The 22444-nt window shown below is 40.9% G+C and overlaps 1 long non-coding RNA gene across 1 annotated transcript in view; it reads right to left on the bottom strand.

Moving 5' to 3' along the window:
- LOC125924551 (uncharacterized) overlaps positions 1-7684 on the bottom strand; it is a 93664-nt gene extending 85980 nt beyond the window's left edge. Inside the window, exons 1-3 of the long non-coding RNA XR_007458464.1 lie at positions 7569-7684; positions 4891-5209; positions 3346-3492 (exon numbers count right to left, since the gene is read on the bottom strand). This is a non-coding gene — a long non-coding RNA (uncharacterized LOC125924551). The remainder of the gene's footprint in view (positions 1-3345; positions 3493-4890; positions 5210-7568) is intronic.
- Between the last annotated feature and the right edge of the window lie 14760 nt (positions 7685-22444).

The raw sequence follows: 22444 nt of genomic DNA, 5'->3' as shown, positions 1-22444 counted from the left end.
GTCGCTGAAGACTTTACCTGCTCAACCAGTAAAAGAGACACTAAAGTCTAGAAGTCCCTGAGGCCTTGCCTAGCACATAGTAAATACCGAATTAATGTAAACTTTTCATCATTTCATATGTAAGGTGACCCATACGTCCTAGTTGCCCTGCAAAGTCCCAGTTTATACTTGTTGCCTCAACAAAAATGTTTATAATGTCTCCTTTCACTATCAAAAGTGACCCAGTTTGGACAAAAAATCATATGGTCCACCCTATTGATAAGCAACTTTGAGAAGGTCTGCAAATATCCTACCACATAGGTTTCCTTTTATTTTTGGAAAGAACACCTGAAATTGCATTTAGGATTTTATTGGGGGAAGAACTTACTTCCTTTGATATTAGATGTAAGCATTTTCCCTTATGCAATGTTAAACATATGTGTTTAGGGTTTTGTGGGTTTTTCTTTTTTTTATAAATTAACTTTTTCTGAGCAGTTCTCTCAATCTACAAATATTTACTGTCTACTGTGTGCAAAACAATTTTATATCCAGTACCAGTCAAAATTCCAAAACATAATTTAAAGCTCTCATTCAACCAAAAAAAAAAATACTCTTCCTATGTTCACTAAGTTACTTTTATAAATCTTTTTAATTTGTAACTATATGAAGACTTTAAACTGGTATGAAAATAAAGCAGTAATCCAGACTGGAAAAGACATCAGGCTGGGCATGTGGTGACTTCAGTGCTCTGCCCAGCTGCTAATTAGCCGTGGAATGCTAGAAAGCCGTCTTCCCCTCGCTGGGTCCCAGTTTCCTCATCCATAAAATGAGAGAGTCAGATGAGATCATCTCTGAGGCTCCTTTCAGCTCTAAAATTCTATGATCTGATGAACCATCTCTTTTCAATTGATTAAAATGAGTGTTAAGAGATTTCCTAAAGTAAACAAGCCAGGCGTGATTCCAATTTGTTTGGTTTTCCCATTTTTCTTTTCATTCATTCAGTTTTCCAGCTCAGAGCATTTGGGCGGGGGGGGGGGGATACAAAGTAGGTATTTCTGAATTGTCATTTAGAGATGACACCTGAAATCTTCCCCATTTAAAATGCCTAACACGTTGCCATTTTTAATGTGCTTTCAAAGCATTTAGACAGCAAATTCAAAAGGAAATAGTCTGCACAAAAGTTGACTTAGTTTTAACCATGCAGAGATTCAACCACCTTATAGTTTATTTTCCAGCTTGTATCTTGGAAGGACAAAAAGAAAAAGGGGATTGATAAAATAATAATAATAATAATAATAATAACAATAAAGTTCTAATATTCCTACCATCAGCTAAGGAATAGGTCAGTCCAAACCAGCTTAATGTTACCGGTGAACTAGCCCCTTTGTGGACATTCACGGTCTCTCAGCATCAAATGACCTTATTTGTTGGCTCAGTGGTTTAAAAGAAGCATTCTATTTCCCACGGTTGTACTTCAATATGCTCTAATCCATAGAGATTACTGTGGTAGAATGTTTCAACCCAGTGTAGCTTTCAGGCACAAGTAATTTTCATCGGAGCAAAATTCACAGTCAATTTATGATCAACAAAGATATTAAAATCTTAAAATTCTATGGTAGATGCCAAAATCAAACTACCACAGGGACTTAGCTTTTTTTTTAATTAAAATTTTTGAAGTATTTTAACAGCACACACACACACACACACACACACACACACACACCACACACAAACCTGCAACTCGAACCTTGATGGAATCAAAAAGGAATTTGCATTTTTGATTTTATGTACAGCTGGTGGCCAATGTGTTTATCTCGGTAGGGAGAAGGGGCAGGTGGGGGATAAAAATAGTAGTTAAGATAAAAGAATGATCTCAGTATGGATTTTTTAAATAAATGACAAAAAAATGGATGACAGAATTGAAAATCTATATTCTCCTCAGGAAGCAGGTATGGGAATAGAGGGAGCAACAGCATGCCTTCAGTGGAAGAGCAAAGAGAAGGTATCATCAAAGCCCAACCCTCATTAGAAGTGGCCCCTCTAATCTCAGGTTAAGAATTTAGGGCTCTTTTGAGAACACTATTATGTGCCCGTGGTTGTGTGTCAGGCAGAACTGGCTACATAATTTAAGGAACTCAGAAAAAAATGAAACTGTGAGGCCCCTTGTTCAGTAATTATGGAGAATTTCAAGATGGCGACAGTAAAGCATTAAACCAAGGCCAACACCCTGAGCAACTGCACAGGTCACATACTCATAAAACTGACCCTGACACCAAATTATCCACACCCACATTAGCTTCCATCCTTTTACTGAATTGCACAACCCAGGAGGTGTGTGCCTCTATCCGGGCTTTACAGATGAGGCCATTGAAAATGAGAGCAGTGTTTCACTCAGTCAGCTTGTGAGAGCTCAGATCCTCTTCCAAGAGACCTAGCACTTTCTACCATCCTGGCTACACTTAGTCCTCCACAACAGGCAAAGGTCAGTAAAATGCTCAATATGATACCTGAACTTCTAGTCTTCCAAAGATCTGGACTTCAATCAGGTAAGTCTCCTAAGCATGAGCTACCTGTTCTATTTGTGCTTTGCTTACAGATTTTGCCCAATAAGTGTTAGCTAAATGAGTGAGTAGGTAAACGTGGTGTTCAATATAATAATAATATACTTTGGTAGATAATTTTTACATTTTTAAAAGCATTGTCACACACTTATTTTTTTCTAGAATTTTATATTGCTGGGTATTTTAAGTAATTCTTACGACTTATAAATCCCTGAGAGTCTGAGCCTGATATAGGACAAGAGAAATACCCACCCATATTCATTCAGAACTCTTTGCTAAGCACTGACTGAGCTAACCACTAGAAATAAATATACATATATATGTATGCACGCATTTCCCTTAAAGGCTTTACCATCAGTAAGGCTTCCAGGATACTTTCTGAAGGGGAGTAAAAGGTATTTAGATGGACAACTGTGGGACAAGATTTCAAAAGTAGAACGACATTTGCAAATTGCAAGACACGGAGAAAGAATGCATGTGTCACGTGATGGGAAACGAGAATGAAGAAGACAGGGACAGACCATGAAAGGACCTTGAGCACAAAGCTCAGGATGCTGGCTTCCTCCTACAGGCTCTGAGGAATCATTCTAGGAGCCAAATGGCATTTCCATGACAAAATATATGGCTCTCAATCTGGAAACACTTAGAGATGGGAATTGTAGGCTTCATAGCCAAAAACTAGTCCTAATCATCCCAGCCCCATTCATCCTGGGTTCTCCATAATAGTTATCCCACAAATGTCCAAAGGTTCCTGAGAGTGAGAAGGAGCAGACTTCATGGAATTCTCATAAGAATGATTTCATACCTGAATGCTCACCCATGAGCCCTGGTATGTTAATACCAGCCTCTCCACAAAGTTATAGGCAGGCAGTCAGTCTTGCATGATGGAGGGTCTTCAGGTCTCAAATGGAGGATCCAGTCTCTTCAAAGCTGAGTAAGTTCTGTGGCCGTTCTGAAAAATTAATGAGTCGCCTTCTATGAACTTAGTGCAAGCCCTTCCAGTTTAACCTATTAGGTATTTCTCAACCGTAACCCCTCACCATCAGCTGTCACCACCCTAGTTCAGGACTTTTTCTTGGACAACTGTATCAGCCTGCTATCTGACCTGCAGCCTTACTTTTCCTGTGCTCAAATTCACCCTGTGCCCAGCTGCCCAAATGACACACATAAGGCACCAATCTGACCACTTTTACTCCCTGCATAAGAGCATCCCCATCCTCTACTTGATGAAGTCCAAGCCAGTTGCCACAGCATGTAATACTACACATACCTACCTCCGGGCCTGATTAGCTCTCCCCAAACCTCCCCATCTGCTCTCCGGTGTGGCATGAAACAGCTTGTGATTCCTGCACACACACTACCTATTTAACCTTCCCTGCTTTTCTCATCCATTCCTTCTGCCTAAAGGATCCTCTTAACATTTCCTTTCCTGGCTGATTCTGAGTCATCCTTAAAGTTAATTCTGTTGCCTTTTCCTCCAGAAAACCACCATGGACTCCTCCAGCCCCAGTGATAGGTGTCTCTCCTTTCTGATGCCATAAAAACTCTTCACATACATCTTTTTAAATTATATCACCATCATTTATGTATATGTCTCCCCCTTTGGATGTGAATTCTTTGAGGATTCTAACATATCTTCTTTATTCCAAGAGTTAACAGAGCACCTATACCCACTGGTGTTCATGTGTGCATATATCATGGCTTTCTAAGTTGGAGGGTCCGAAGAAGGAAAGGAAGAAGCAAGGTAGGTTAGGTAGAAGTAAATGTTACATGGCTATAAGGGGCCATAGAAGAAATAACCTTCTCCTTTTTTCCCCCTGCTGCTAAGATCTAGAATACTTCCTAATTAATAAATATATCCCAAAGACATTCATGGAAAAGGAAAAGGAGGTGATCCTTGTATTGGATCCCCACAGAACAGGGCTTCAAAATAATCACCACCCCCTCATGAACATCTAAAAGCATTAGGAGCTCTCCAATTCCCCTAGACAAGATGAGCCATGGGAGGCAATTTTTTTTTTTTTTAATTTAAATCCAAGTTAGGTAACATATAGTGTAGTAATGGATTCAGGAGTAGAATGTAGTGATTCATCATTTACATACAACACCCAGTGCTCATCCCAAGTGCCCTCCTTAATCCCTATTACCACTTAGCCCATCCCCCCACCTACCTCCCCTCCAGCAATCCTCAGTTTGTTCTCTGTATTTAAGAGTCTCTTATGGTTTGGGGAGGCAACTTTATTAGGACAAAATTGACATGTTATCGGCAGCCGTAATGCTCTTTCCTTTCTGTCCCTAACTAAATTGTTAAAAGGCAACCATCCATTCTGAGATGGTAAGAAAGTCTTACTTGAGATGGCAAGACAGCCAGGAAAGGTAAACCTTTTTTTTTTTTTTTTAATCTTTCTCGAGTATGGCTCAGGACTAATTTGAGGACGAGAAACGATTCCAGTGCCTTGTAAATTGCGATCCACATTGCAACTCCTAGCAGCCACAGTTCAGCACAGTTAGAAGTCAATTAAGGGAGGCCCAGGATTAAGACATCATGGAGACTGAATTATCTCACACCAGCAGGAAAGAGTCGTTTCTTCAGTTCAGGTTCATGGTCTTTGGAGCAGAAGTGGTTTTGAAGAGGAAAGAAAATACCGGCGACTGTGGTCTGTTACTTTCTGCAAGACAAGGAAATAGAGAAGATTCCAACCTAAATTTATAGCTAGCTTTTCAATATTTTTTAACTAATGAATTTATCTTTTTAATACACTTTGAGTACAAATTTCAGGGCTTCAGGTTCATTGGGAACAGCTAAAATACCAAAACATGGAATAAACCACAACATCCCGCAGTTCCCTCCATATGTTTTATTTTTTTCCCCTGTTTATGGGATAAAATAGGTGAAATAAAAGTAAAAGTTTAATTACAAGAAATAAAGTGTCAGCAGTGAAGTTCACAGCCAATTTTTGTACTTGGAGTCATGGAGCATGTTTCCACGATATGATTGTAGGTTTTTGATTGTGCAATAAAATAATTTCAACAATAAAAACCATTAGTATGCAGGTGTTCTACAATTTTCTTAGGGAGTTTTGCAAGAGTTGGCATGCATTTGATAAATGCACTCTCAAACCCCAAACTCCTATGCAGAGACATGTGGCTTCACACGGAAAAGGCTTTTGCACACCTGCAGTAATCAAGCAAAAACATAATGGGAAGCAAGGGGATTGGGGGACACACACCCTTCTGTCTTCAGACGAATATTGAAGTATTAATGAAGCCTCATACACAGAAAGGCAGTATTGTCATTTGCTGACTTGGCCCACCCACAGTTTTAGTAACTATCACTTTAGAGATTCACGTGTGATCTTTAAATAAGCATAAAGGGGACAAATCATATTTTGACCTTATCGCAAAATTAAAAGTCACAACATGGCTTTTAAAGTAACTCTACTGTTCTTATAGTGAAGAGATACTCAGTTCATTGGCGTTTCTGAGCAAGTTTCTCATGATGAGCTCTTATTCTACGCTTAACAAATAAAGATGGTGTGCATTCACATCTAAGCCTTACACTGCAGAATCCTTTACAGGATCCTTCTACGCATCACCCACATTTAAAGCAGAATGAAGCAGAGCTCGCTGGTGGGCACGGAGGCAGGAACCCTGAGCCCAGCTCTGCAGACACCTGGGTAGGCACAGCCTGGGAACTACCTCTCTATACTCCAGTGAGAGAAAATGCATTGTGTGTGTTACATAATAATTTCATTGAGGAAATTTTTACATCTCTTGTTTTTCAATGGTAGCAGAATACATTGCTCTTTTCTCTTGATCCGATTAGCAAATGACCTCCAAGACCTAACAGCAGTAGATGTGAAGTCAATGTGCACGAGGTCCTCACCCACCTCTCAGCCCATTCTGGCAGCATCTCTTGATGGTTACTCCACAAGGAGCTAAAATTAGGTCACAGCAGCCTATCTAAGGCAAGTCTGGGTGGAAAGATCCAAAGGTGAGCCTAAGCCAGCATCTGTATGAATTACTAACAGCCCAAGCCAAGAATACTTAATAGCAATGCCAAGTGCAAAGGGAAGAGTAAGTAGGTTGTAAATGGGAAACAAAGCCAAAGGCCAGGATTCAGGAGGAAAGAGAAGAAGAGCAGAATCAGATCAGGAAGGAAGCAAGATGATTCCAGGCAATTGTTCTGACTCTCACTGGTCTGCTTTCAACTGGTTATTAGGCCCAGTAACATCCATGGGCAAAGCTGAAAGATTCAGAGTTTGGGCTAATACTCCCTGCTGCCAAAACGTTTAGTTTTTTTCTTTACCTATTTATATTGTCACCTCTTTAAGCAGTGGACACTTCTTCACTACCCATTGAGAGTCTAACAGTGAAATAGATGGAAAAAATCTGGTCCCCTCTGATTCTGAAGACCAGGGGTTAAAGACCACACCTGTTCCCCTTGTCAGGGGTGAAAAAGGAGGCAGGAACGAGGAAGGAACTCCTATGATAGGCTTAGCCAGCCTAAACTTTTTCTTCTGATATTCTTTTACTTTTTAAACTCTGTATTTCCAAACATAAGAATAATAGCCTCCAGCACATAAAAAGCATTCACATACTATCAATATGTACCCAGCCCTGTGCTAAGTGTTACAGAAATCACAAATATTGCAAAATGCAGTTCCTGCCCTCAAGGTTTTTGCAATTTCAGTAAAAGACAAAAGACTTCTATATGAAGCCATAAAACTGGATTTTGTCAGGCAAAGAACCACCTCAAAACTCTGTGGCTTGAAATAATCATTTATCTCCTCTCAATTCTGTGGGTTGCAGGTTTGGGTTGGGCTCAGCTGAGACACAGGCACCTTTGCCTTACATAGCGTCTGATGATCCCACTCCTATATCTGGGGCCTCAGCTGAGACAGCTGGCAGGCTTGGGGTGGCCAGGCCTTTCTCTCCACAGGAAAAAGAGGGCAGGCTTATTCAGAGTAGACATGTTCCAAGAGAGCAAGTTCAGAAACTGCAAGGTCTCTGGAGGCTTAGACTCACAGTTTACACATTGTCACTTCTGTCACATTTTTGTCTGTTAGGTTGGTTGGTTGGTTGAATCGAGTCATGAGCCAGCCACAATTCAAGAGGTAGAGAAACCCACTCCATCTCTTCATGGGACAAGCTGCAAAGAATTTGTGGCCAGATGTAATCGTCCACAATCACCCACTAGCTATAATTATTTGTATTATTTGTATTATTGTAATTATTCACTCACTTCCGAGATTGCTGGAAACCATCATATAGTTTTATCACAAACGCAGAGTCCAATATCTTGGGAACTTCATCCAGATGTGGATGGTTCAGATGTGGACAAGGCCTCTTAGGTACAGCTTCTTGCATGTGGCTCCTCTTAGTCCGGAAATTTGTGAACTAAACAGACACATTTGTTTGCTCCCTCTCCCCACATACCCGACATGCAATGGTGAGATGGCAATAAGAAAATCGTAATAAATATCTCCATTCAAAAAAAAGAGAGGGGTACCCAGGTGGCTCAGTCAGTTAAGTATCCAACTCTCGGTTTTGGCTCAGGTCATGATCTCATCATTTCATGAATTCGAGCCCCACCTCAGGCTCTGTGCTGACAGTGTGGAGCCTGCCTGGGATTCTCTCCCTCCATTCCTATCTTTGCCCCTCCCCAACTCGCACTGTCTCTGTCTCTCTCAAAATAAATAAATAAGCTTTAAGAATTTTTTTAAAAAAGGAGAAATGGGAAGTAAATAGGAATCATTGGTGCATAGCAACTCAAGAATCCAGTCATGTACATATACAATAAGAAATAGCCCTTATTTACAGAGAAATAGCTTTTCTCATCCTGCTCCCTTTTCAAAGAAATTTGAGGACCCAGAGTCATCTGTTTACTTTGAACTGTTTTGGTCCCATTAGAATGCAACCTTATACAACCCCCTTTAAAACTTTGTGGGTTTCCTATGTATCAGGGTAGAGCCCATTTAATTAGACACAGAAAACACACACACACACACACACACAATTGTTTTTGATGTGCTCTCCTTTCTTCTTTTGACAGGAAATCAGGATGCTATAAATTAATGCCCTTGAAGTCTTTAGAAGTTATCTTGCCCTATTGAGAGAATCTTCTAGGAACCACCACAAATCTTTCTGAGGTCTGTACAGGTGCTTAAAACCAAACCCCCCCCCAAAAGATTTTAGAAGGATCTTTTGTAGACTGAAGAGACTGTGACTGAAAACTATTTTATTTTCTAATTTAGAAAGTCTAGAAAGGCCCTCTATACTTCCTCTACTTTCTGCCTGCAAACTGAATAGTTTTCTTTAGTTCATCCCTTTCTTTGTATATGTTTTCAACACTCTGCCTGAAAATTTTCTTAATTGGATCCACAATCGTATGAGTTAGTTACATTTTCTAACTTCCGAGTCACCACATGCAGTGGTTTTGCCAATTACTTTGAAACAAAACTAGTGCCACATGTTTTAGGTTTTTTTGTGTTGGCAGCACCTCACTTCCTGGTACCAATTTCTGTTTAAGTTAGCCTTTGTTGTGCAACAAACTACCTCAAAAGTTAGCAGCTTAAAACATTGATTTGCTCATAGTCTTGTAGGTCAACGATTGGTGTTGGACCCAATGGTATGCTGATCTGGCTGTAGTCATTGCTGAATATGTAACCTGTCAACAGCGGGGGTCAACACTGAGCCCCTGATATGGCGCCATTTCTTGGTAAAACTGCCAGCCACCTAATAGCAGGTTGATTACACTGGACGACCTCCATGTGGTCTTCCATGCCTTTCCATTAGAGGCAGTACTTTGTTCTCATGGAATTGACACTTCCTCTGAATATGGATTTGCCTTCACTTCCCACAACACAAATGCCAAAACTACCATCCATGAACTTGCAGAATGCCTTATTTACCATCATACTACTCTACATAATATCGCTCTGGACAAGAGAATTAATTTTTCAGTAAATAAAGTGGATCATGGGCTTATATTCATGGAATTCACTGTGCTTACCATAACCCTCATCTTTCTGAGGCTTAACAGAATAGTAGAAAGGCCTTTGAAGACACAGTTAACGGTATCAGTGCGGAACCACTCTTTTGTGACACCCTCTAGGATGCAGTAAGTGCCAGATTAATGACTAATATATTGTACTGTTTCTTCCATAGATAGGATTCAGGATCCTGAGAATCAAGGGATGGAAATAGAAGTGGCTCATATTACTATTATCCGTGTCCTCTACTAGTAAAATTTCTGCTTTCTTTCCTCACAATTTTGGGCTCTGCTGGTTTCAAATGCTTTGTTGCTAAGGAAGAAGGTTTCCAGGGGTGTGCCTGCATGGGTACACGTGTGTGCACACACACATGTTTCATTAAACTGGAAGCTGAGATGACCACCTGGCCACTTGGGCTCTTCACATCAGTAAACCAACTGTCAAAGAAGGAGGTTCCTTTATTGGTTGGAGTGAAAAAAAATTGGTTTGCTACTTGAAAGGTTTTCTCCCTCCCACCAACCAATTTTGACACCAACTGGGTGTCCTCCAAATCCAATTTAATTCTGACATTAACTATCTGAGTTAGTGTCAGACTCCACAGGTTTAAGGGCTCAGTCCCACAAAACTGCTCCCATTTCAGATGCCAATTGCGAGTATCAGGTCCCAGGTTACCCACGCTTCTGTCCAACTTGGCTACAAAGTTGGGGGGTTCCCATAACCCCCCTCCTCAGTTTCGGTAATTTATAAGAATGACTCATAGAACTCAGGAAAATTCTATACTTACAATTACCGTTGATTATAAAAGATACAAATGAACAGCCAGATGAAAAGGTACATACGGCAATGTCCAGAAGGATCCTGAATGCAGGAGCCTCTGTCCCCACGGGGTTGGGATATGCTACCCTGCCTGCACATGTATGCATACACCAACTCAGAAGTTGCCCAGATCCCATCAATTAAGGGTTTTTAATGGAGGTGGCATTACATAGACATGACTGATTAAATTGTTGGCCATTGATGATTAACTCAATCTTTATCCCCTCACCCCTCCCTAGAGGTTGTGGCAGGAGACTGAAAGTTCCAACTCTCTAATCACATGGTTGTTTCTCTGATGACCAACCCCTATCCTGAAGCTATCTACAGGGCTACCAAGAGTGCCCTCAGGAGAACAAATGACATCCTATCACCCTTATCCCTCGGGAAATCCCAAGGGGTTTAGGAGCTCTGTGCCAGGAACCAGGAACAAAGACCAGATATTTTTCTTATTATACCACACTACTGCATAATAGGAGCAGAGGCCTCTTAATACTCCCAATGCTCTGTGATAAAGGAAATAGAAAACTGCAGTGGCCCATTATAGGTGAGACAGCTAACAGCACAGAACCTTCCGGAGTGACAGTTTAGGTCCCCCACCCACCATCAGACAAGAACCATGATGAGTTGAGGCCCCAGATTGGAGCAAAGGGAATATGGCAAGGTTACAGAAAGAAAGAAGCTTTAAATGCCAGCAATGACTGTGCGACCAGTTGCAGAAAAGAGGACGGTAGTTCTTACTAGTATTTCTTCCTTAATTTGGTATGAAGCCCTATATAGTTTGCTTTTCTTTTTCTTCTCTTTTTCCTACCTATCTGAGGTATATTCATAATGGTTTACATTATATATAATGTACATAATAATATATTACCCATAATGCCAAGTTATCAAGGTATTGACTGCACTAGACTATTCTATCATCAGTTTGTTTAAGCTGAGAATGGCTTTTCCTGGAATCCTTCCCCTCTCTATGATTCCAGGCTAGAGTTGGCCAAAGGGGGAACTGGAAGAGAAGCAGCTCGGCATCAGGAAGTGGTTCTACACAGCTCTGTCCCTTCCTCCTTCTCTTGGGAGTGAGCCTGCCCCCCCAGAGCACACCTTCTGCCTCTCTCACCTGAGGGCAGATCTCTGCAGTAGGCATGTCATTCCACCTCCAGATTATGAGATCCACGTGCCACATTCTTCAGCCTTATCAGAGTAAGGATGGCATTTGTCCTGTTTCCATATACTTCTCAGCTGGTTCAGAACTCAGGTGGGGAAGAGAGGTCTTCATTACTGGGCTCCCCTGAACCCCGAGATTGATTCCTCAAGGAGATCCAGGAAAGCTTTCCACCAGATCTTGAAAGATGTCATGGGACTAGAATAAATGAGAACCAAGGAGGCAGGCACAAGAAACAGTGTGAGCAGAGAAAGAATGTAGTGGGCAGGAAAAGGAAGATTCGTGTGAGGCACAGAACTACATTTTCTACGCAAAAGAAAAATAACGAGGGATGCAGTTTGACAAGACACAGGACAGCGGGGCAGCTGATGGCAGCCTGGAAGACTAAGGTTTTCATAACAGTTACTTTAATTTTGCGCCAATTGTTCTGGTTCCTCCTAATATTAAATTTTATGATCAGCTTCACTCCCAATTTAATAAAATAGTGCAATCGGCTCTTTTATAGATCTCTTTTGTGGCTAATATAGGCTTCTTCAAATCCAAATCAGAGAAATGACTTGCCAATAGTAATGATGTCCCAAGCTCTCCAATTGCCTGTCTCTCCCATCATCCTCACTATACCTGACTTGACTTGGAAAGCTATTTTGCAGTGTTGCAACATTAATAATGCTTACCAGGAGCAGAACGCCTTTTTTATGTGGTTGATGTTATTTCAGCATGCTTTACTAGAAAGGCAAAGAGAAAGAGGTCCGGGATGATAGAAACATTTTGCCCTAGTTCAGTATCTGTCAGGAATTTAACCGATGAATTGTATCTCAGCGTCTGAGCTCATGCGTATGTTATGTATCATGCTGTTGGAAAATGTACCCACATTTCCCTTTGGTCCCTTTTCTGCCCTCCCCCGCCCCCTCCCTGCATTTCAAATTCATTTTTGTTTCTGTTCTAGGACTAATGAGACTGTGATCAATGCCTCTCTAGCTGACCCTGCCTTCAAGTCTTCAATCATAGCTTCTCTGTCTAACCCACTACCCTCTCCTCTTTGTCAACCGATGGATTTATTTAGTTAAGAAAACTAAAATACGATCATGCCTCAACTCCACAAACAGGCCTCTGGGTTGATTTTCTTCATTTTATGAAATCCAACCAACCGTAGGCGCTAAACTATGTCTTTACGGTGTCTGTGTCTGGGCTGATAATATTTTCTTCCTTTGTGAAGATGTTTTAAGGTCTGCCTCTTTCTCCTCAAGTCAGTTCAAGAGTGCTGTGCTCTGCAGGGTCACTTCCTGAGGCTGAGGTTCTGAGATCGGATACAGAAAGCTCTATCCCTAAGCAGGTTTTTCGTATGAGTTAGGTGCTCACAGTTCTCCCCTTCCTAAAAGGGGACTCCAGATGAGGTCAGCACCCACCAAGGGGTGCTGGGAAGAGCCTGGCAGCCCAGATACCCACTGCCCGCTGCTCACCGATGAGCCAGACGCCCCACGACGGGGTAGGGGTGCCGTGACTGCAAGCTTCAGAAAACCCCTCCCTGCAGGCTGCCCTTCCTGCTTCCGCGGTTGCGCCAACCTCACATCCAATCCTAACAGGACTTCTAGGACAAAATGCTTTTTACACACCCCATCTCACTTGTCACTTCCAATGTTCCTAAAGGCAACCCGATTCCTTCGCTGTTTCCGGAAGTGTAGAGCCGGAGCTTCCGGCAGTTCAGTCCCTCGCCTTAATTGCAGGCAGCTAAGTGAGGGGCCATCTCTGGCCAGCTTCACGCTCCTCCCTCCTGGGCCGCTTACTCCCACCGCCCCACTTTTGGTCTAAGCCCTGCCTCTCGCACAGTGCGCTCCATTCCGAGCCCCCAGATGCCATCCGCACACGCGCTGCCTTCGCCTCCAGTGGCCTGTACCCCTGTGCTGCATCCTCTCCGGGATACACAGCTTCCGGCTACTTTTTGGCAGGCTCTGGGCCATGGGCGCTTCCCAGGTTCCGAATGCTTTGCGGGGGAAACGTGGGGAGGCACCTGGGGGCTCAGACGGTTAAGCCTCCGACTCTTGATTTCAGCTCAGGTCATGATTTCACGGTTTGTGAATTCGAGCCCTAATCCAGTTTGGGATTCTCTCTCCCTCTCTCCCTGTTCTTCACACACACACGCGTTCTCTCTCCCCCCATCTCAAAATAAATAAATAAATAAATAAACATTTTTAAAATTACCAAAAAAAAGAGGGGGGCACCCGAGTGGCTCAGTTGGTTGAGCCTCCCACTTCAGCTCAGGTCATGATCTCACGGTTGGTGGGTTCGAGCCCGTGTGGGGCTCTGTGCTGACAGCTCAGAGCCTGGAGCCTGCTTCAGATTCTGTGTCTCCCTCTCTCTGCCCCTCCCCGGCTTGTGCATGCTCTCTCTCTTCTCTCTCTGTCTAAAAAATAAATTTAAAAAACATAAAAAAAAAAAAAAAAGAAGGAAATGTGGGTATTCTAAACCCCTCCAAGACATGACGTGGAACTAAGCCGCATGCCTTAGATTAACCCCGACACTTGAACAAACTGGAATAATGGAGGCTCATGGCATATGGAAAGAAAGCAGAGGAGTGGCATATAATCCTCTGTCTTTCTCTCTCCCCTTTATCTTAGTGTGCTTTTATTTTATTTTATTTTTTTCAAGTTTATTTATTTTGAGAGAGAGAGCTTGAGCAATGGAGGGGCAGAGAAAGGGGAGAGAGCATTCCAAGCAGGCTTCACACTGTCAACACAGAACCCCGTCATGGGCCTCGAACCCACCAACCCATGAGATCATGACCTGAGCCAAGATCAAGAGTCAAGTTACTTAACTGACTGAGCCAACCAGACACCCCATCTTAGTCTCCTTTTAAAAACAAAAACCACACACACAAAATAAATAAATAAAATAAATACAAATAAAAACAAAAACCACATTTTTTGTCTTTTCTCCCCTTCTAGGATAGAGAAGTTCATTTTAACTCAATTTGACCTAATTAAGGTGACACACTGTAATTTCTCCCACTCTTTATGTCTTTGCCCAAGGCCTTTCTTCTTTACAATAACTTACACTCATGCACCTACAATAGCCATCACCAAGATGATGCCACATACTTTGGACTGTCAACCTTCCCAAGCGACCTTGCTTCAAGTCTACTTCCCAAGGGTGGGCCTGCAACTCACAGAGAGAAAATGGAAGTTCCATCTTACGAATCCAATTTAAATGAAATACTCTCCAAAGCAACAGATCTCAATGAAATCTATTTTTCTTTTGTCATTTGCATGCTCACGATTTTGATAAATAATCATTTGCATTTGAAAGGGGAAAAATCAAGTAAAGCATAATTGAATTCTGATACCACTTGGGAAATACGGTCATAGATGTGAGAACGTTAAGATGGTGCAAAGGACCCTAAAAAAATCATTTGTGCAACTAGCACACTGTATATTTGATCTGCAGATTCCTGGACAAGCTTCATGAGAGAAGCTTTGAGAAAACACTCTTGGGTCACAAGTCATGTATGTTTTTGGTAAGAATGAAATGCATCTTACATCTGAGGGTACTTTTTAGGAACAAAGCATTTGGAGAAATACCTGGCTGGTAGCTGCTTTAATACTCAACAAGGAAGATAGCCAAAATTTAACGACAAAATACAGGATAAAGAACAACAGGGAGAATGACGTCTTTACTCTTAAACAATCTGTACTGCATTGGTTTAATGCAACTGCAATTAGCCAAAGAAGAAAGTTTAGGATTATCTCATTCCATTTTCAAAAATCACCAATAGCACATATTACATGCAAATCATGCTTCATATCATTCTAAATACTTTCATGCATTCCTTGGTTTTATTCCCCTTGGAGGTGATCAGAATGGGCATTATTTTCACCAGTGAAGAAGCTGAGGGAGGGAAATCTCCCACCAGGGTTGACACAGCTGCTTAGTGACAGCAGTGGATTGGAACCCAAGTTTGTTGAACACCCACCCAGAGCACCCAGTGTCCCATCAGCCTGTTATGTCAGTTCCATACTGGTCGTGAGATTCCAGGCATTCCTGGAATCCATATAAATTGTATTTTTGATTGAGATCCTACTGATTAACCATGCTCTTCATTAGGGCCAAAGAATGCCATATTTAATCTAAAAAAAATGGAGGTTTACATGTAAATGCAGACAACGCCTTGCATAAAAGCCTCCTGCCTTGAATTTCTTGTAACACCTCTCTTTCAAAGAGCTAAGGAAACTTTGCAGCCACTTGCTAACCCTCCCAACATGCCTGTGAAAGGCCCAGTGGGCAGTTTTAATTATGTCCGGTTTACAAATAGAAAAACTGAGACACAGATGGTGAAAAATGAAGCTGAGTAAGGGGTTTTCCCAGAACCACCCGGCCTGTCGGGTCCCGGCCACTGCTTGCCAGGCCCGCACAATCTCCACTTGGCCACATTTTCTAAGTAAGATGCTTCGAATGGCAGATGATCCTTAAAGGCTCTGGTGTGTTTCAGCTGTAACACACAACTTTCAGAAGTAGTAAAATAAAGCGGTCAGAGCCCTGGGGCTGTTGGGAGGGGGGCCGGTAAACGATAGGTATGGAAAGTGCTTGGCACTGAGTAGCTTGCAGGTAGTATGGGCACAGGAAATGGTAACAGGGAGATGAGTCTCTGCCTAAAGAGAAATGAGGCTGCTAATGTAGATACTTAATAAATATTTATGAAAGGAAAAGAGAGAAAAAGAAAGAAGTGAAAGAGGGAGAAAACTTTGTAAATGGGAAATTGGGCTTACTCTTCTTTGCCTGTGACATGTGAGAGCTTATAAAATGGTTTTCTCCTCTGTAACATGAGGGTCAGGTGGGCATGTATCATTAACACTGCCCTTCATAGAAGTCAATCTCCACCTCACTGTGCAGGCTTCTTTGCTTAAATTACCTATAGTTACTTCAACCTAACCAATACATTTTAGGCAGACTCATTCTAATATGGTTTGTTTCAACTTCAGTATAAAAGAATTACAAGCCTTTTGGGGGGGGGGCGGCCTGGATGGCTCACTCAGTTAAGCATCTGACTTCGGCTAGGATCATGATCTCACAGTCTGTGGGTTTGAGCCCCGTGTCAGGCTCGGTGCTGACAGCTCAGAACCTAGAGCCTGCTTCAGATTCTGTGTCTCCCTCTCTCTCTGCCCCTCCCCTGCTCACGCTCTGTCTCTCTCTCTCTCAAAAATGAATAAACATTAAAAAAATAAATTAAAAAAAAGAATCACAGGCCTTTTTAAAAGTAACTAAATAGGTTTGACTATATTGCAATAGTTCCTGATATACCCATCATAGAAAACAATCCTTTTCTGCTTTTTAATCTCCCCAAACCAAACATCTTTCTCTTTTTTTTAATTTTTATTTTAATGTTTATTTGTTTTTGAGAGAGAGACAGAGTGTGAGTGGGGGAGGAGCAGAGAGAGAGAGAGACACAGAATCCCAATCAGGCTCCAGGCTCTGAGCTGTCAGCACAGAACTGGATGCGGGGCTTGAACTCACGAACCAAGAGATCATGACCTGAGCAGAAGTCGGACGCTCAACTGACTGAGACCCCAAGGGGCCCCAAATATCTTTCTCTCTTATATACCAACTGCAGCCAGATACATGGTGATGTAGGTAGGGCATACAATTAAGATTCTGAAAACTTTGCCTAGCAGATTGAAAGATACTTGAAAATTCATGTAATTCACTGGCTTTTTGGCTTTCTTTCTGGCTAAATTCAATCTTGACCCCTCAGTTCTAACACAGAGTCCCTGGCCCCTGAGGAAGCCTTGAAATGGTTACCTGTCTTCCAGCTTGTCAGACTCAGTTGCTCTGCTCAATGTGATATTATTAACATCATCTGCATTAAAAAGCAATGAGTAAACATACTTTATTGCTTAAAAAGGAGGGATTGCTAAATATGAGAAAACTGAATTGCTTTTAACCTTGCCCAGGTAGGCGCATACAACTTGTTTTGTGTTTAATCCCATTATTTAATGTGTGAAAATAAATAAATAAGAATGGGCTGACAGCAGTGGCAATATAATATCCTTTAATCTGCAGTTCACAGTGCATTTAAAAAATAATAATTTTGAAAGGAGCATTTGAAAACATTTGATCTTAAAAATGCATATTTTGCTTATTCTAGTGTTTGTTGATATGAAGGCTTTGAGGTCAGCCCAGTAAATATTCAGTTTGCTCGGCACAAACTGTGCAGGAATCTAATAGAAAGCAATATTGTTGAAAATGGATATCAATTGAAAACAGAGAGCAGCGTCAACTATTCCCCACTGGGAACAGACAACAATAAAACCAGTCAAGCATTACACAGCCGAGCCTGCCAAATGTCATTAGAGTGGAGAAAAAAGGAAAGGAACATGGTCGGGAAAGAAGCACTTTGCTTTATTTTTTTTCCCTCCAATTTAAAAAGACAAAAAAAAAAAGACAAAAAAAAAAAAGCTTGGTCGGGGGGGGGGGGGGGGGGGTGGGTAGTAGAACATTTAAAGAACAAGGACAATAAAATTGTCCTAAAATTGTCCGAGCCAGTGTCACCTTTATCCTAGGCCTGATATATCCTTTTTTTCCTTCCAGAATGATTATATGATAAAGATTTTCAAATAATTTTTCTGTCTCTTCAGCTGAGCATTTTCCCCCAGTGACTCTCTAATCAGGTGCATTTACAATCGTAAAGTTCCCAATTTTTAAACTAGCATTGTGATGTCATTCACAAAAATCACATTTCTATCATCATTTAATTAATGGATCTGAGGTCATATTGAAAAAAAAAAAAGGTTTTGTAAATGTAAACTTTTTCACTGTTACCACCAAGCTTCAGTGGGGAGCGTTGAAGAAGGAATGGGCTACAAAGAAGCTCTATCTCTGGGTGCAAAGATCTATTTACAGTAGCTCTAAAAATCTGCTACGTGATGGCAATGTAGAAAAATAATTGCTGAGCAATGGGCGGGACAGACAAACACATAACCATCGCCATCCCCACCTGAAGGCAGAACTGGGAGCCAGTGACTTAGCCCCAAAGCTTCTGCTATATCTATGGCATTTTCATTGATGATTTGTAAATTTTCAAACAAAGAAAAATTGTCTCCTACAGACAATGGTCAAGCCTCTGAACAGCCAGCCAAGAGCTCCCCCTAGTGAAGTTGCACGCATATCAGAGTGAGCTCCCACTTGTGCACATACATACACAACACACACACACACACACACACACACAGCCTTAAACCTGACTCTTTATTCCAAAATGTTGTCCAGACCCACATTCTTTAAAAACAGCATGAAAAAAAATCCCCCACACTCTCCTGGATTACTCCTCTTGCTCATTGCCCAACCCCGCCCTCAGCGGTAAAGAGCCTAGTGAGGACTCCTGTAAGAAGGTGAAACTGTCATTCTGATCATATCATTTTGAAATAGTAATAATAACATATTGGCTCCAAATCTGCATCCTCAAGTAGATGATATCAATGTAGAAAGTCCTCAGGGACAGCTTATTACCATGTAATTAGCATAATAACTTTGTTGTGTAAACAAAATAAAAGACAGGCTTGAATATAAAAAATATATCTTACACTGGATCAGGATCTACAGCTTCTACAGAAAAATCTATTGTCTGCCAGTCTTGTATTTCGTTGCCACATCACCGTGATAAACACCTAATGAAACGTGCAAGCAGCTTTCTATGTAAGTGTACTGCATTCGTACACGTGCATACACGTGCCCATATATTTTACTGCAAAACAATATACAGAACACTCATTCTACTCATATTTAACAGAACTAATTTGCTATAACGCCAGCATTGCATCTCCCAGATCAACCCTAATTCCTTCAAGTACATTTTGGCTTCTTCCAAAAAGATATTTTATTGGTTTTATGAGCCTTGATAGGGCTCTGAAGGAAGAAAAGGCATTCTTTGGGGGAAAGAAGGTAGCAAACGTAGAAATCAGACACAGAGATGAAAGGCATTTTATGTCTTCCTAAAAATTCTTTGAGGGCCATATCAACATTTTTAGTAAAATACAAACGACTGCCATTTTATAATTAACAGCTGTTTGTGTTAAGTATCCAGTGCTTCCTAGCTCCGGCTAATATGCTTTTTTTGCTGAAATTATAGATCCACAAGAAAAGGGATCATAGGTCTAAAATGCTAAAGGTGACCCTATTTCCCTGGGAGTCTAACTCTAGAATGCACTTTGTGAAATGTTATATATTAATGCTCAAGCTCTGAAATCTTTAGACATCGAAACAACACAGGATAGAGTATTTTTTATGAAGTGTTACTTTCATCGTCAAGCTTCTTTGAGTAAAAATATATACATAAGAAGAAGTAAATTTAAATAAACCCACTGGCTTATAGACACTATTACTTAGCCTCCCAAGAGGATGGTGACAATTAATGCGAAAGTCTTTGCAAAGTTTTGGTGGAACACGCAATAAAGTTTTCGTTTTGGTTAAAATATTTTCTAGGGACTATTTTAACGAGCTAGTTTAGTATACTCAGATCTTTGTTCCTTCCGTAGCTCTTGCATCTCCTCAAAACAAAAGAGACCAGGGAAGGGATTGTGGTGGGGGAATGGGGAATATAGCACAACTCAGCCACTGAATGGGACACATAAGGATGTCACCAATTTTACCACCATCGGCCAAATTATTAGGGCCAAAACTTCACTCCCCTAAAACCCATATCAATGATGAACTCTTCTACACTTCATTGTTGGACTGTGGGTATATATCTCAGCCTGCAAAAACTGGGTTTCTTCCTTTATAAAAGGGGGAATTATAATGTGCAACACCTCCCTGAATCAAAAGGAAACCACTATACAAAGAATGGAAATTAGACCTATTACATTAATTAAAATTCTGCCAGCATCTCTGAAAGTGTAATTTGGCCCAATGTGTTTTAAAAAAAAACCAAAACATCATGAAAATTAGCTAATGAATATTGTGCAGTCACTTCCCTAACATAAAATAACTCAACCATTTAAATTGCACAAATTCCAAAATGGTCTAATTTACAATACGTCGTTGTTTGCTTGTTTGTTTTAGAAGTGCTTAACCTAATAACATGGTGAGATTGTATTTTTTTTAATTCCAATCTTTTATAAAATAACAAGAGACTCGTGGTTGAATTTTCCCATGAGCTTAGTAACTACAACCCTAAATACTTAACTCTGACAATATTTACTCCTACTTAAATTTATTATTTAAAATTTGATCCTCTCAGTTTTCACTAGGTTGAGAGTCAGGAGACTCAGGCTTTTGAGTCAATGCTGACAATTACCCACTATGTGACCTTGAGCAAGCCACTGTCACCTTGGACTCCTATAACAGTATCTACCCTGGTGGCGTCATGGGGTGGCTGTGACCATTAAATGAGATAGTACATGCAGTGTTTTAAATATTAGAAAGTGCTAGACAAATACATGCACTGTTATTTTGAAAAGTAATGTCTTAATCAGTCAACGAATGTGTAATCATCTTTTAAAACTTTCTCCAATTGATTTCTCTAAATGGTTCTTTCAGTTTTTCATTTTTTGGAAAACCATATATGTTGAGTTACTTACCTGCAGAGATTTATTTTTTTAATTTTTTAAGTATTTATTTATTTGAGAGACAGTGGGGGTGCAGGCGGAAGGGGCAGAGAGAGAGAGGGAGACACAGAATCCAAAGCAGGGTCCAGGCTCTGAACTGTCAGCACAGGGCCCAACTCAGAGCTCAAACCAACTGACCATGAGATTATGACCTGAGCCGAAGTCAGACACGTAACGGACTGAGCCATCCAGGCGCCCCTGTAGAGATTTATTTTTTAAAAACAATTCCTGGTACCATTGGAATCTTAGTTTGGTATCTACCTCTGTTCCAGTCAGTCTTTCCTGCTCAGAATTGTCTCCCAAATTATATGAGAGCACAGCCTATATATATATATGTATATATATATATATATGTATATATAAAACCATTGTGCTTCTTTGGTTTGGGTTCTCCTAGCCTAAAAAGTGTCCAAGAGGTTCTCTCTGAAGAATTTCCAGAGAAGGTACCATTGCCACCAGATAAAGGCTCTGCCTGACCTTGACTCCATCATAGCCCAGATGGAAGAATTAGCCCCCAGATGCATCCCTATGTTAAAAGTGAAACCATGTGGAATACTATCCAGTAATCAAAAGAAGTGAACTACTGACATCCACAACAACATGGATGAATCTCAAATACATTTATCCTAAATAAAAAAGCTAGGCTCAAAAAAGCTCAATGTTGTATGATTCCGTTTGCATGGCATTCCAGAAAAGGCAAAACTATAGAACTATGGGATAGGAAATAGATCATCAGTGGCCAGGGGCTGAGGGTAGAAGGGGGAGCAGGGGTTGACTGCAAAAGGGCAGGAGGAAATTTCTGCAAGTGAGGGAACTGTGCTATGTTTTGGTTATGGCAATGACTACACGGTGACATGTCCATCAAAGCTCATACTCAAAAAGAGGGATTTTACAATATGCAAATTATAGCTCAATAAATCTGAAATTTTAAAAAATCATGGAAAAGTCAACATGAGTTTGTTACCCTGCTCAGATTATGATTTTTCCTTTAAAGCAAATTGTATTTCCATGGCAATTCAAACTGTTTTCTGGTAAGATGAACCCATATCAAGCAAATCAGACACTTCACCAAATATGGTTAAATTTTGAAATAAAATTTCCACTACCTATCTATCACATCCGTGATTAATTGCCAGAGTCCAAATAGTGTTATTTCTGGCACAATGATCATCATGTCATTTTTATTGTTTTCCAAATGGGAGGAAAAGATTTCAAGTCCTAAGTTAGCTATATAGATTTTCCTTCTTCTCCTTCCTTATGTCCCTTATGTCGCCATCCAGTCCTTAAAGAATTGTTGATAATTGTTTTATAGGTATTGCTCGCAGGAATGGGAGTGTGTCCCCT

This window comes from Panthera uncia, chromosome F2 (assembly GCF_023721935.1).
Source record: "Panthera uncia isolate 11264 chromosome F2, Puncia_PCG_1.0, whole genome shotgun sequence".
Taxonomy (NCBI): domain Eukaryota; kingdom Metazoa; phylum Chordata; class Mammalia; order Carnivora; family Felidae; genus Panthera; species Panthera uncia.
Note: the sequence above shows the minus strand (reverse complement) of the source record. Positions and strands in the feature narration are given on the sequence as shown.